Source organism: Euprymna scolopes, chromosome 8 (assembly GCF_053919585.1).
Source record: "Euprymna scolopes isolate OS-2025 chromosome 8, ASM5391958v1, whole genome shotgun sequence".
Taxonomy (NCBI): Eukaryota; Metazoa; Mollusca; class Cephalopoda; order Sepiida; family Sepiolidae; genus Euprymna; species Euprymna scolopes.
The window spans coordinates 140,049,143-140,062,780 of record NC_136489.1 but is presented as its reverse complement, the minus strand read 5'-3'; the positions used below and the strand labels follow the sequence as shown (position 1 = coordinate 140,062,780).

General features: G+C 34.2%; 1 protein-coding gene across 5 annotated transcripts in view; it reads right to left on the bottom strand.

The window, feature by feature from the left end:
- LOC145283787 (uncharacterized) overlaps positions 1-12,927 on the bottom strand; it is a 548,751-nt gene extending 535,824 nt beyond the window's left edge. For 2 of the 5 annotated variants that reach the window (XM_080132858.1, XM_080132859.1), the window contains exon 1: positions 11,850-12,927. The gene's annotated coding sequence lies outside the window, so the exon portion shown is untranslated. The remainder of the gene's footprint in view (positions 1-11,849) is intronic. The other 3 variants (XM_080132856.1, XM_080132855.1, XM_080132854.1) reach the window with 2 other exon arrangements.
- Between the last annotated feature and the right edge of the window lie 711 nt (positions 12,928-13,638).

Genomic DNA, 13,638 nt, shown 5'->3' with positions numbered 1-13,638 from the left:
GGAATTTAATTTCCTTTAACCTAATTAAATTCGCTGTGCACCTGCCATTTGTGCATTTAAAACCTTAAATTGAAATTGTTTTCAGTTACTTTCCTTTCGTAGGCAAGCGGTACTTATCAAGTTTTTCGCTTCAACGTTTTGGGTTCGATCCTACCTACCTACCTACCTACCTACCAAAACTTTTTTATTTTACTTTTTCTTCTTTTTACATCATGTTTGCTGTTTTTTTTTTGTTTTTCCGATTTTTTAAACACACACCTACAAAAAACTTTTTTTCAGTTTTTTTTTTTTGTTTTTGTCCGTTTAATATTTGTTTTCGAACCTACCTTCCTACCAAAACATTTTTTCTTTTTTGATTTACCCCCCCCCTCAACACACCCACAAACACCCAGGCAACGCCGGGTACCCTCACTAGTCTACAATATAAATCTCACCCATCTGTTTAAAATATGTATGTATGTATGCTTGTATGTCTGCCTAAAACTTTCAACAGAAGAGACAGATTTTCACGAGATCGGACGACACATATAAAAAAATTTCAACAGAAGAGACAGATTTTCACGAGATCGGACAACACATATAAAAAAATTGGCCAATAACATTAATTCCTTCACCCTCAACTGGGCAGTTTTCTACAGGAGTGATCGATTTTTTGCAAGCCATCTTTGCAAGTCATTGTATTGTTTGGATTGACTTTGCCTAATTTTAATGTTCTGAACTTCCGATCCCATCATGGAGTAGCAGTAAGATGTCAAATTTTTTTTCACTTTCTTTTCCGCCTTTGCATCACAGGTTCGAGCCTGCTTGCCTACTACCACTTTTTTTTTTTCTCAACACACACCTCCGGGCAACGCTGGGCACACAGGCTAGTTAACAAAAAAAAAATGCCCTGTCAAATCGTAGACTTTGCTGTTCCAGCTGACCACAGGGTCAATATCAAAGAAAAAGAGAAATGGAGCAAATACACAGAGCTAACCAGAGAGCTGAAAGGGATATGGATGATGAAGAAAATCAAAATATCTATAATAGTAGGAGAACTAAGAACAATTCCAAAAACTTTGAAAAAAGAATGGAAGAAATTGGAATCAGAGAAATGGCTGGAAAGAATAACAATAATGAAAACAGGTGAAATATTAAGGAAAACCCTTGAATGCAGAGACTAATACACATGAGCCATATGCGCAGGCCAGACAAACTGCTGCAGAGGCAAAACATGAAGAAACGTTACATGGAACCAGGAACATTGAAGCTTCATATCTATAAGTCCTCTATCTCCTCCTCCACCCCCTCCCATTGCCCCATTACTGCCTCCCCCCCCCCCAAAAGAGAGTGATGCCAAACAGCTGAGTAGGATCAAGGAGTATGGAAAGACCAAGTAAAGTGCACTGACTAAACCTCTGCTGGATAAGTGCAAAGAAAACTAAGGACTTTGGGGAGACTTATTGCCACTCAAATTCTAGTGGAGACCAATGGCCACTGTCAGCAAGAAATCAATAGCAAGCAGCTGTTACGATAACGCAAATTCATTTGAGAATGTTATCAAAGGAAGTGGAGAGTACTGAAAATCTGGGGAGACTTGTCACTCAGCTTCCAGGGAACACCACAGGTTGTTTTCAAGGAGAGATCTTTGATGACCTGTGTGAAAGCTCCTTGTGAGCCAATAATAATAATAATTCGTCTAAGAATGTGCTAAATTCCTTCAGTTAAAATATCTGTTGGAAGATGTTTTGTCGGGCACACCAAATCAGCTATCACCATCTAGAAAACAGAAGTAATGCAAAAATAAATTGTCTCAAGATATATGCCGGAATGCCAAAAATGCTAACGATTACACGTCCCGTTTACGCTCGGGCGTACCAAGATGGCCACCAGTAATAATATAATAGGTACGGGCAAAAATGGACAAATAAAGACAGGAGAAACTAGTTTTGAAAGCTGAGTTATCATAATTTTTTTGTCTCCGACTACTTTTTGATTGTATTTGAAAGATTACAGACTAAAGTTAATTTCCAAAAGGAAAAAAATATTTGTACATGTGAAAAAAAAAAGTTACGAAAAATGTTTTCACGGCGAGCTAAACAATTCAGCTAAATTTTGAAAGTTAAATAAATTCATTGTAAAAATCCTTTGAAAAATAATTAGTTTTGGGGGTCTATTTCAAAGATAATCAGTAAAGTAACGTGCTAAGATATTGAATTAAAAAATAAAAATAAAAAACAACACCTTATTTGTACAAAAAATAGCTTAAAATTAACCCCCAAAATGAAGGGATTCTGTCCTTTGCAAAATCGCAACAAACGGAAATTTTGTAAACATTGATTATACAGAAGCCTTAAATCTGAGAGAGTCGAAAAGCTGTCTGAAAATGACGTCATGTAATTAAAAGGAGGTAGGGGTTCCTGGGTCCCCCCTCCCAGACGTGCATCCATACATTCCTATCCTGAATGCTTGTATCATTTTTACCGTTTTTTTTAATTTAATTATTTTTCTATGTTCCTGTTTATAAATTAAAATTTTTTATTTTTATTTTTCAAAATTATGTAAAAAACTATGTTACAGCGAAAGTTTCACATTCATGCAAGCAAGGAAAATATTAGAATCTTACATATAAAAATTATGCGAAACATAATTAAAAAAAAAAAAGTAGAAATATTTCTTGCAATTATAATTTTTTGTGTGAAAATATTAAATAAATAATGCTTAATTCAATGATAATATCGGTAGTTCAAGAAATTAATTTTTCCTCGAGTTATATCGAATTCATTAATATGGACTTTAGGGGCTTTTTCGTAATGTTCCTGTATTTTTTAATTGTTACATTTTACGATGCTTTATTTTACCTTTTTTTTATAAAAGCAAAAATAAATTCACGCATTTTTTTTACTATAGAAAACCATAACTTTAATAAAAGTATTTTTTGTTTAAACAAAATAATACATTTCCACTAAGATTTAATTAAAAATAATGGGTTCAATATATTCCGTGATCATTATTTGATAAATACTGAAAATGTCATTAAAATTGGTTAATTTCCTGATTAGGAAGGGGTCAAATGTTTATACATTTTGGGCATCTGCATTTATTTTGCACGTACCTATAATTTAAGATATAAGAAATTGCATTGTTAATATCTGAAAAACTACTTATTTGCGGAAAATTTAAATGCGATATTAGTTTTCAGAATACTTGAAAATCAGAGAGTCTCATTTTAAAGGAAAATGATCAGGTAGAAACTAGTTAAAAATTTACCCGTTTTCTTTTTTGTGTTTTTTTCTTTTAACACATACGAAAATAAATTTTATTTTTATGATTGGATTTTTTTCAAACTATCTGGTAAATATACACTACAACAGAACACCAATCACTCTAATTTGTTTCGTTTGTTTAAGGGTAATCGAGGTCACTGACAACAAATCTGATAATCAAACCCGGGGCAAATTTACCATTTGCATGGTATTAACCCCTGAACCCACGAACTACTTTCCGCCATTTACGCTACGCGCAAGAAGCTCACAGTAACATAAATGACGGTTGTTGAATGTGTCTTCACATAGCAAACTGCCTTTTCACATGGCGTACGAATCTTTTGTGGAACATTTAAACTTATACGAAAAAGAAAAGCACTCCAAGTAGAGGGGGGGGGGTAATGTCGGAAAGACTTTTTTTTTTTCCATTGGTGGACAATTTAAAATTCGATGACAAAATTGTCTAAAACAAAAGCACTTTTTTTTTTTGTCTTGCGTAGTTTTTAATGCAGTTTACAAAAACATAAGCACCAAACATTTTTATGTTTTCCGTTCATTTTTTTTTTTTGCGGGAGGAGGATTCAATTCTAGAACTTGCGTGGCTTAACAGGTGCTTACTGCTTCTGCAGTTTAATTAACCATTTTTCTGTAAGTAACGCACCGACATTTACCCAATGTAAACAGAAGGCAATAAAATTTAAAAATGTATTCTAATCGGTAAATTATGCACTTTAAACAATGGGGAAATAGAAAATAATGCACAAAATCTCTTTGCCTTGATTAATTCAGTCTCAGCGACAATATTCGAAATAATAAGCGATGCTACAGATTACAATTGCACTATAGAAACGCTAGACGCTGTTTACATAAAAACGGTAAACGTTATATTTAACCGACATCATCTTCTGACGAATGAACAGAAACCGGCACAAACTATTGACGATTTCATGCAACAACTTGCCAAATCTTGCGAATTTCAAGCAGTAAGCACTGAGGAGAACAAAAAGCAATATATTCGTGACGCTTTCATTAGCCGGCATCTCTTCCTCGTCTATTCGTCAGCGCCTACTCAAAAAACCATTCTCAACTCTACAAGAGATCTTTATAATGGCTAGGTCTCTAAAACAAGCGGAGAAGCATATGATAAGGTTTGATAACTACCCGAACGTAGCCGCTACCGTAATTAAACCAGAAGGCACTCCCTTAGCCGCTATAAAAGAAAATACCCTACCAAAAGGAATTTGTTTCTTCTGTGAGAACACATGACATTCACAGGTGATGTGTCCTGCGCGTAATGCCGAGTGTAGGAAATGTAAGAAAAATGGCCATTGGGCGAAGGTATGTAAATCTCTGCTGCTGTGTTATACGACCCGGACTTCCCCCCACTCAATCTCTCCTGACTAGGAACGGGTGCCAAAGACATTACATACACGAAATGCAAAATAAATGGGCAAGTAGTGAACGCTATGGTGGACTCCAGCAGCGTGGGGACGTTTATCAGCAAAAATATAGCAAAAAAGTTGAAACTTTTTATTATTCCCAAACAGAAAACCGTAGCATCATCATGCCAAAATCATCGGCAAAACTATTGTTGACATCTCCCTAAATAGTAAAAACCACCACGCCATGACAGTGGAAGTAATTAAGGATCTGTTCATTGATATGATTATCAGAAAAGACCTCCTAAAATAATATAAAACTGTGACCCTGAAATTCGACGGTCCCGGGGAAGAACTTGTTATCGGAGCAATGGGTAAGAGGGACAGTTTCCATGTATCAAAATTTCTCCTCCTCCCCTTTTCTCTCATCTTTCTACACAAAAGACCCCTATTGCCACCAAATCTCATCATCACTCATTCAATGACAACATATTTATTAGAGAGGAAACTGCCAGAATGTTGAGGGAAAGCATAACAGAGCCCTCTATATCTCCTTGGCGAGCCCAAGTTTTAGTGACCTCTAACGAGAATCAAAAAAAAAAAAAGAATGGTGGTTGACTACAGCGACACCATAAATAGATTTACAGAACTGGATGCCTATCCCATGCCTTTTTTTTTTTTTTTTACACAGGCATCACCACATTATCAAGGTCAAGAGGCCACTCAAGGATAAGGGTTAAAGAGTGTACAGTAGAAATTGGACAATATAGTAATCATTAGTAATGAAAATTCGGTAAATTTGATAACTTATATGGAACGGCTCATCAAGAACTTATTTACGTTAGACTTGAACACAACCATATTGTAGTCAGCCGGAAAGCAGGAAAACGGAAGACAATTCCACAGGCGTGCAGTTCTAAGAAAGAAGCTTTGTTCATAGAATCTATGTTTAGGTTTAGGCACAGATAAAGAGTGGGGGGAATTATTGATAGTGTTTTCAGCTAGACGAGTGTTTCTTGTGAAAGTCTGGCGAGAGGGAACCATAGACTGGAGCTCAGTCGAACACTTTCCATGAAAATAACGATAGATCAGAGACAAACTCGCAACATCTCTTCTGTGAGATAGAGGTTGCAGGGAAGAGAAAAGGACATCTCCTAAAAGGCTACAAAGTCTATTTTGAACTCTATCAAGGCAGGACAAGTCCTTTCTAGCAGCTCTTGCCCAGATGTGGCAACATAGCTCGATACATTTTTACAACACTCAACCTGAAGTCTGCTTACCATCAAATCCCAATTAGTCATGTCGATCAGAAATACACAGCATTTGAAGTAAATGGAAAACTTTACCAATTTACTTGTATCCCTTTTGGCGTCATTAACAGAGTAAGTGCCTTTCAAAGATGCCTCGTGGCATTGTAGAAAGAGAAAAATTAACAGACACTTTTGTGTATGTAGACAATGTCACAATATGTGGAAAGGATCAAAAAGAACATCATTTCTGCTACTTCTATCACACTTCTTGGTTACACAATCCAGAACAATCAAATTGCGCCCGATTACCTGAGGCTAAAACCACTCCTTGAAATGCCACTACCTCTAAATTTCCAATCACAAAAACGAATAATTGGTATGTTCTCTTACTATAGTAAATTCATTCAAAACTTTTCTGATAAGATACTGCCTCTCAATCATAACAAGGAGTTTCCACTGCCCCCGTCTATTCTAAATTCTTTTCAGACGCTGAAGACCGACTTAAGAAATGCTACCCTTATGTTGACCCGGATAAAGAATTTGTAGTAGAAACTGATGCCAGTAATTACTGCATTGCTGCTACTCTAAACCAACAGGATAGACCTGTTGCATTCTTTTCTCAGACACTAAACCCAAATGAGATTAGACATCATGCTGTCGAAAAAGAAGCTGCTGCGATTGTCGAAGCTCTCCAAAAGTGGCGACATTTCCTACTCAGGAGACATTCCAAAGTTATTACAGATCAAAAGAGCATCAGTTTTATGTTTGATAATAAGAGGAAGTCTAAAATTAAAAATGATAAGATATGTCATTGGCAGATCGAACTGTCACAATTCAAATTCAGTATTGTTTACTGTCCAGGAACAGAAAATACAGCTGCTGACACAATTTCTCGCATCTCTACATTGACGCACACTTTGCAAGACCTCCGCGATTTGCATGTTACACTATGCCATCCTGGTGTCACGCGATTCAACCACTTCATCAGGACAAGAAACCTTCCTTTCTCTTTAGAACAAATTAAAAATACAACAGACTCGTGCTCCTCCTGACAGTAACTGAAACCTAAATTTGCCAGTTGTAACAAAGGAACACTCATACAGGCTATACTACCTTTCCAGCGATTAAACATCGACTTTAAAGGCCCTTTACCTACTTCTGTGCGTGATAACAAATACTTACTGACTATAATTGATGAATATAATCGCTTTCCCTTTGCCTTCCCCTGTAAGGATATGACTAGCAAAACCAACTATTTTCAATTTTTGGTATGCCCGATATGATACACAATGACCAGGCTGCCAATTTCCTTGCAGGAGAAATCAAAGATTACTTACGTAGCAAAGATATTGCCACCTCTAAAACAAGTAGATACCACCCTGAGGGTAATGGGCAAGTTGAGAAACTCAATGGGACTTTATGGAAGGCCATCCAAACGACCTTACACTCTAGCAACATGAAACTGCCCCATTGGGAAGATATACTACCAAACGCTCTCCATTCAATTAGGTCGTTACTATGCACTGCCACTAATATGACTCCTCATGACAGAATTTTCAAATAAAGTCATAAATCTTCCTCCGGAACTTCTGTTCCCACTTGGGCAAAACCAGGCCCAATATATGTCAGAAACCATACTAAGTCTAGTAAGCTCGACCCTCCAGTAACCCCTGCTACCCTATTAGACATAAACCCCTACTATGCTCATGTACGACTACCCTCTGGTGCAGAAACTACTGTCAATGTGCGAGACCTGGCTCCTAACTCCTCAAATCAAGAAGACCAACACAATGAAAACAATCGTGCAAGCCCTGAAGCCCCTAAAGAACCGCCAACTGACGAGAACAATACCTACGTGAAGGAGAAGAATCCCTTACCTGATCCTGAAAATATCCATGCTCCCCAAGATGTGGACGCTGCGGACCAAAATCCCTGTGATCGTCCAGATTGCGACAATTTCCAAGTAAATATAAGGACTTCTTAACCTAGTACTGAACAGACTAAATTTAACTTCTGTAATTCCATACTTAATTATTGTTGAAGGGGAAAATGTGAGAATAAATTGCTTTGACTTTTCCGGAAATAAAGGATCGTGGTTATTCCCCTTGGCCGGAATTAAGGATTCCGCCATACTGATTTCTTGAAAACACATGTATACTTTTAAGTTGATAAAACCTTTACGAAAGGCATTCCTGTTTACTCTTCTTTTATCGCTACTTATCATTTCAGTCGGCGCGTTACTTATGATAAAACGGTTAAACTGCAGAAGCATCTGTTAAGCCATCCAAGTTCTATAATTGAATCCCCCCTCCCGCAAAAAAAAAAAAGAATGAAAAACATAAAAATGTTTGGTACTTATGCTTTTGTAAACCGCATTAAAAACTACGTAAGACAAAAAAAAAAAAAATTGTTTCAGACAATTTTTTTCTTCGCATTTTAAATTGTCCGCCTATGAAAAAAAAAAAAAAAAAAATTTAATTCTGTTCTGAAAAAAAAAAGAAAAAAAAAGTCTTTCCGACATTAGCCCCCCCCCCCACTTGGAGTGTGGAGTGCTTTTCTTTTTCGTATAAGTTTAAATGTTCCCCAAAAGATTCGTACGCCATGTGAAAATGCAGTTTGCTACGTGAAGGCACATTCAACAACCGTCATTTATGTTACTGTGAGCTTCTTGCGCGTAGCGTAAATGGTGGAAAGTAGTTCGTGGGTTCAGGGGTTAATACCATGCAAACGGTAAATTTGCCCCGGGTTTGATTATCAGATTTGTTGTCAGCTACCTCGATTATCCCTAAAAAAATAAATAAAAATTAGAGTGGTCGTTTAATAGATTTTATAAATAGAAATTTAAAAAAATAAGTAAATATGTCAACATAATATTTCCGACGGCGTCAGGGAAATTCCAATAAATGACTTGTGGAAGTTTTTCTGACTAATCCATCGCATCATGGCCTGGAATTTCTTTGGCGTTTCCCGTTTCTTAACGAAAAGAGAGGAAGATGCTTGTGTAGTTTACGAACCGTGCTATTTTTTAGATTGGATTTTGAAGTTAAAGTTCAATTGTTACGGCATCTTTTGTTTATTAAATTATTAGGTAAAAGTACAAAATCGTTAAAAAAAAAAAACCTTCCCCTTCCCCATGTTAAGAATGGCTTTCTACATAATGTTATTATTTCAGGGCATATTTTTACTTTCTTTCCACCGTTAAATTGACGCTTTTTACATTTAATGCTGAAACGAATATCAAGACCATTATTATCCAATGTAATCCATTTTGCTTTTAGTGGAGACTGGAGGGAGGCCATGTTTTTCCCAACTGACCAAGTACTAATGTGCATACGTGTTACAAAACACCCCCTCCTTCCCATGTTAAGAATGGTGAACGAACGCTACTTAAGTAATACATTGGAAAAAATGTCTTGATATCCAGAGAAAACTATTTGTCTGCTCCAGATTTTAATGTGATATTCGTTTTCAGCAGATCCGTAAAGTCGTCAATTTAAGGGTGGAAAGAAAGTAAAAATTTACCTATTTCAGCATGGTCGGTAAACTGCACAATAACAAAAAAAGTGCCTCCGAGTGAAACTAGAAGTTCTGTCAAAATCGAAACAAACTAAAATAATGTTGCATTGGTGCACTAAACACCGGTTGTAAATGTCTGATTTCAGAAAATGGATGGCAACCATCGGCGATGGTTGCCATCCATTTACAACCGGTGTTTATATATATATATATATATATATATATATATATATATATATATATATATATATAAACAGTGCACCACTGACTGCACCAATGGTTACCATCGCCAAGTGGACACTTTCTATTTCAAGGTTATTTAATCTTACCAAAACATTGTTTGGGTATTTTTTACTATAATAAAAGTGGTAAAGAAATAATGATATAACAAATAAATGTTACCAAAGGCAAGCTAAGTTACTCTTCTACCGACCTACGTAAGTTTTTTGTTTTAAAGCGTTTATTTAATTCGAAACGCAAGTAATGCAGAGCAGCCAGAGCACTTAAGTTAAAACAAGATGGCCTCATGAAACAGTGATCTGAGGAATCTCGATAATCGCTGAAAATTCGAAAATAAAACAAAATATTGACACCCCATCCATCACCGTGCCTTTGGTAACATTTATTTGTTATATAGTCGGTTTGTTGTTTGTAATTCTAATTAAAAAAAAAATAATAATAAAAATGAAGTTTTAAATCATAAAGGAAATTTATAAAACGTTGCAAAATAAGTAATGCTGAAACTAATTTTAATCTAAAAAGTTTTGGTGACTGAAATCAGATTTTAACCATTGTTTAAACCGAACCAAACCACCTCCTTCCTGACAATGAAAGCACATATAGTAAAGATAAAGATCGATACTCTGTTCTGAACGACAGAGAAATCGAACGAAAGTGTGTGTGTTTAAAACTTTAACATAAAACTAAATCTGAAATATTTTTCAGGTACTCATGCAGAGTGATCCGTGCTGAAATAATAACGTTATTATTTAAAAAGCCATTCTTAATATGGGGACAGGAGGGTGTTTTGTACCTATTCTGTATAGCCTTACAATTGAATAAAGAAACATATCATAAAACTTTAATTAAACTTGGAAATACGATTTAAAAAATAGTGCGGACACCACTCTCTGCAATTAGCACCATTTTTCAATGTGAATATTTTTTTTAATGTCATTCCTAATTTTATGTTTTAAATAAAAAAAATTGTACACAACATACAATTGTATTTCGTGAAAATTAACGAAAAAAAATGTAAAAAAAAAATATTGAAAAAGAATTAAAGAATTTGCGGACAAAATCAAAAACTTATTTTTGTTACATAGAACGACGTAGAGTTATGCTACCACGAACTATGAACATCTAAAAGAAAAAAAAATGTAAATAATGTGAAAATAAAAACGAAAACAAAAATCAGTTTCCCGTTTCGAGTGACATTTTCAGTGGGTATATATTTTTTTTAATTCTATAAGTATTATAGGTTCAATTGACAAGGTGTATGATGGCTGCAATTGATTGCATAACCGAAACACAGAAAATGGAGAAATGTTACTAAGTAAGAATAAAATAATTAGAAAGTATAAAAAAAAAATTTTTTTAACCCTAAAAAGTTTAAATTAAATTCTAACCCTCGATTGTCTACTCCTACCATTTAAATAATTACAATTTAAGAATGCATGGGGCTTTCTTACACACAAAAAAAAGTTCATGAAGGAATTTTTAAATTAAGGATTCGTTGGGTGTTTTTCTTGATTTGTTTTCGTTTTTCATTTTGACAATGATGAAATGTCAAAAGTTCCCGTAAAATCGAAACGGAATTGAAGTTTTTTTTTTTTATGAATAATAATTTACTTGTTTAATAATTTATTAAATGCCGATGAAGATGAAACGATCGAGACGAATTATCTTTTGCAATTAATTTTTTTTTTTAATCTAATAAAATTGAATATTAAATAAAAATAGGTTTTATGCTGTCTTCTGTGGAATTCATAAAAATACAAATGTTTCAAGAGATCGAAATCGATATTATTTTTCCTTAATAAAAAAGATTACCTGAAGATTTATTGAATATTCTTAATTAGCATTTGATATAGAAATGCTCTGGAGGCATGCAGGACAATAACAGCTAAAGAATCATTTACTGAAGCAAGAAGACTTTTATTGGAATAAAAGTAAGAAGGTAAGATGAAATATGCCTAGTTATTCTAGCTACGTCATAAAGATGATGCAATAACAAATAAGAACAAGACAATCCAGTTTGATCTGAAAAACGACGAAATAAATGATGCGAACAATAATGATTCGCACAAAGTGTCATCAATTATATAATCAAAAAAGACCATTTTTTTTTTCTTCGGGGTGGAGAAGAAAAATGAGACACCATGGAAAAAACACTTGACTACAATTTTATTCCAGAAATGACAACTTATAGAAATGATTGGAATACGATTATAACTTACCTTAATAACCTTGAGTTGTGTTTATAAGTTGAAAATCGAATGTTAATATCGTATTAGACACTGTTTTTGTTCCTTGTTTACATTCTTCGAATGTTAACGTAAGAAGCAACATGGAGTTTTGTTTTGATTCTGTAAAAGCGACGACGATGGGAGACGATTGCGCGTGACTGTGACGTCTTGTCTTCATTTTGACCAATCAGTTTGCTCCATTTCTAAAACTTGTCACGCCCCTTACATTCTATTGAGTTAGAGAGAATCGCAGTTTAGTAGACAACAGTTGATATTATTATAAGTGTAAAACTTACTTCCATCTGCATTGACATCATTGATTCATTAATTTTATTCTTATGCAAAGGAAATAATTACTAATTATTTGCATCAGATGACAGAGTAAAGTCAAATGTTTCATCAAGAACGAACAGTGATAGGAGACAGCTATTCAAATTCTCCTAACATCACAAGAGAAAAAGTGAAATGAAAGAGGTCAGAAAATTATGTTGAAGGTCAAGGTGATATGTTTGTTTTTGTTGTAGACAATCAATCAAAAACAAAAATCACTTTTCTTCGAATTTATCTCATAATAATCAATAAATTAAATAGAAAATCTATTCTTATTGATAGAGGCAAAAACTGTGTCATTTTTATTCGCTTAGTTAGTAAATAAATTAATAAACTTCTAGTGTTAAGAAAGAACGAGTGAAGAACGGGTAAAACTAAAACAATGTTTTCGTTTTCATCGACATGTTCGATAGTTTCAAATTATCCAATTAAAGCTCGCTGGTTTTCTGTGTTTCTAAACTATAATTCTAAAGTTATTACCATGTTGAATGTGTGCTGCTACAAACTATTATAAATGTAACCCACGCAAAAGAGTTCTCGAACATTCCGAGAAATAGGATTAACAAACAGATGTTTTTGTTTTGTTCTGGGAATTTTTTTTCTTATTTATTTTTCATCTTGGTTGTTTGTAAATATGTTATTGTTTCAACTTGCAAATGATTGGTTTTAAAAATGGGCCTCACTGTGTGACTGTTTTAATCATTCTCCTTTAAAAGGTAAAAATCAGCGGAAAGTGCTAGATATTCTACCAAAAAGATTTATTTATTCATAGCTAATACTCTCCATATATATATATATATATATATATATATATATATATATATATATATATATATATATATATATATATATATATATATATATATATATAGAGAGAGAGAGAGAGAGAGAGAGAGAGAGAGAGAGAGAATAATCTCAGAAAAATTACTGAATTGATTTCAGTTTTTTTTTTTTTTTTTTTTTTTTCCAAATATCAAGAAATTATAAAGTAGGAATAATCGGGCGCTTCCACTTAGCGACTTTTTTTTTTTAATGTCGTTAAAGATTACGCCGTTTTAATCAATTTAAAAAAAAAATTATTTTTTATTTTCTTAATAATTTTGATTTTAGAGGGGGGGTGAGTTTATTTCCTGTGCATTAAACTTAATGAAAAAAATAAATAAAATAAAAATTCCGAAAAATCGGTATTTTTTTACGATCGATATTTTTTTTTTTACGGTAAATTTGTTGACCTTAACATTTTCCTTTAAAACGACGACTATTCAGGTATGCTGAAAACGAATATCGCATTTAAATTTTCCTCAAATAAGTAGTTTTCCAGATATTTCTTATGTTATCGCTGGTAGCCATCTTGGTACGCGTGAGCGCATGCTCCTGCGTGTAAACACAATCCCAAGAAACTGCGCATGCGTGTGTAGTTTCGACGCGCATGCGCGTACACGAAACCGCG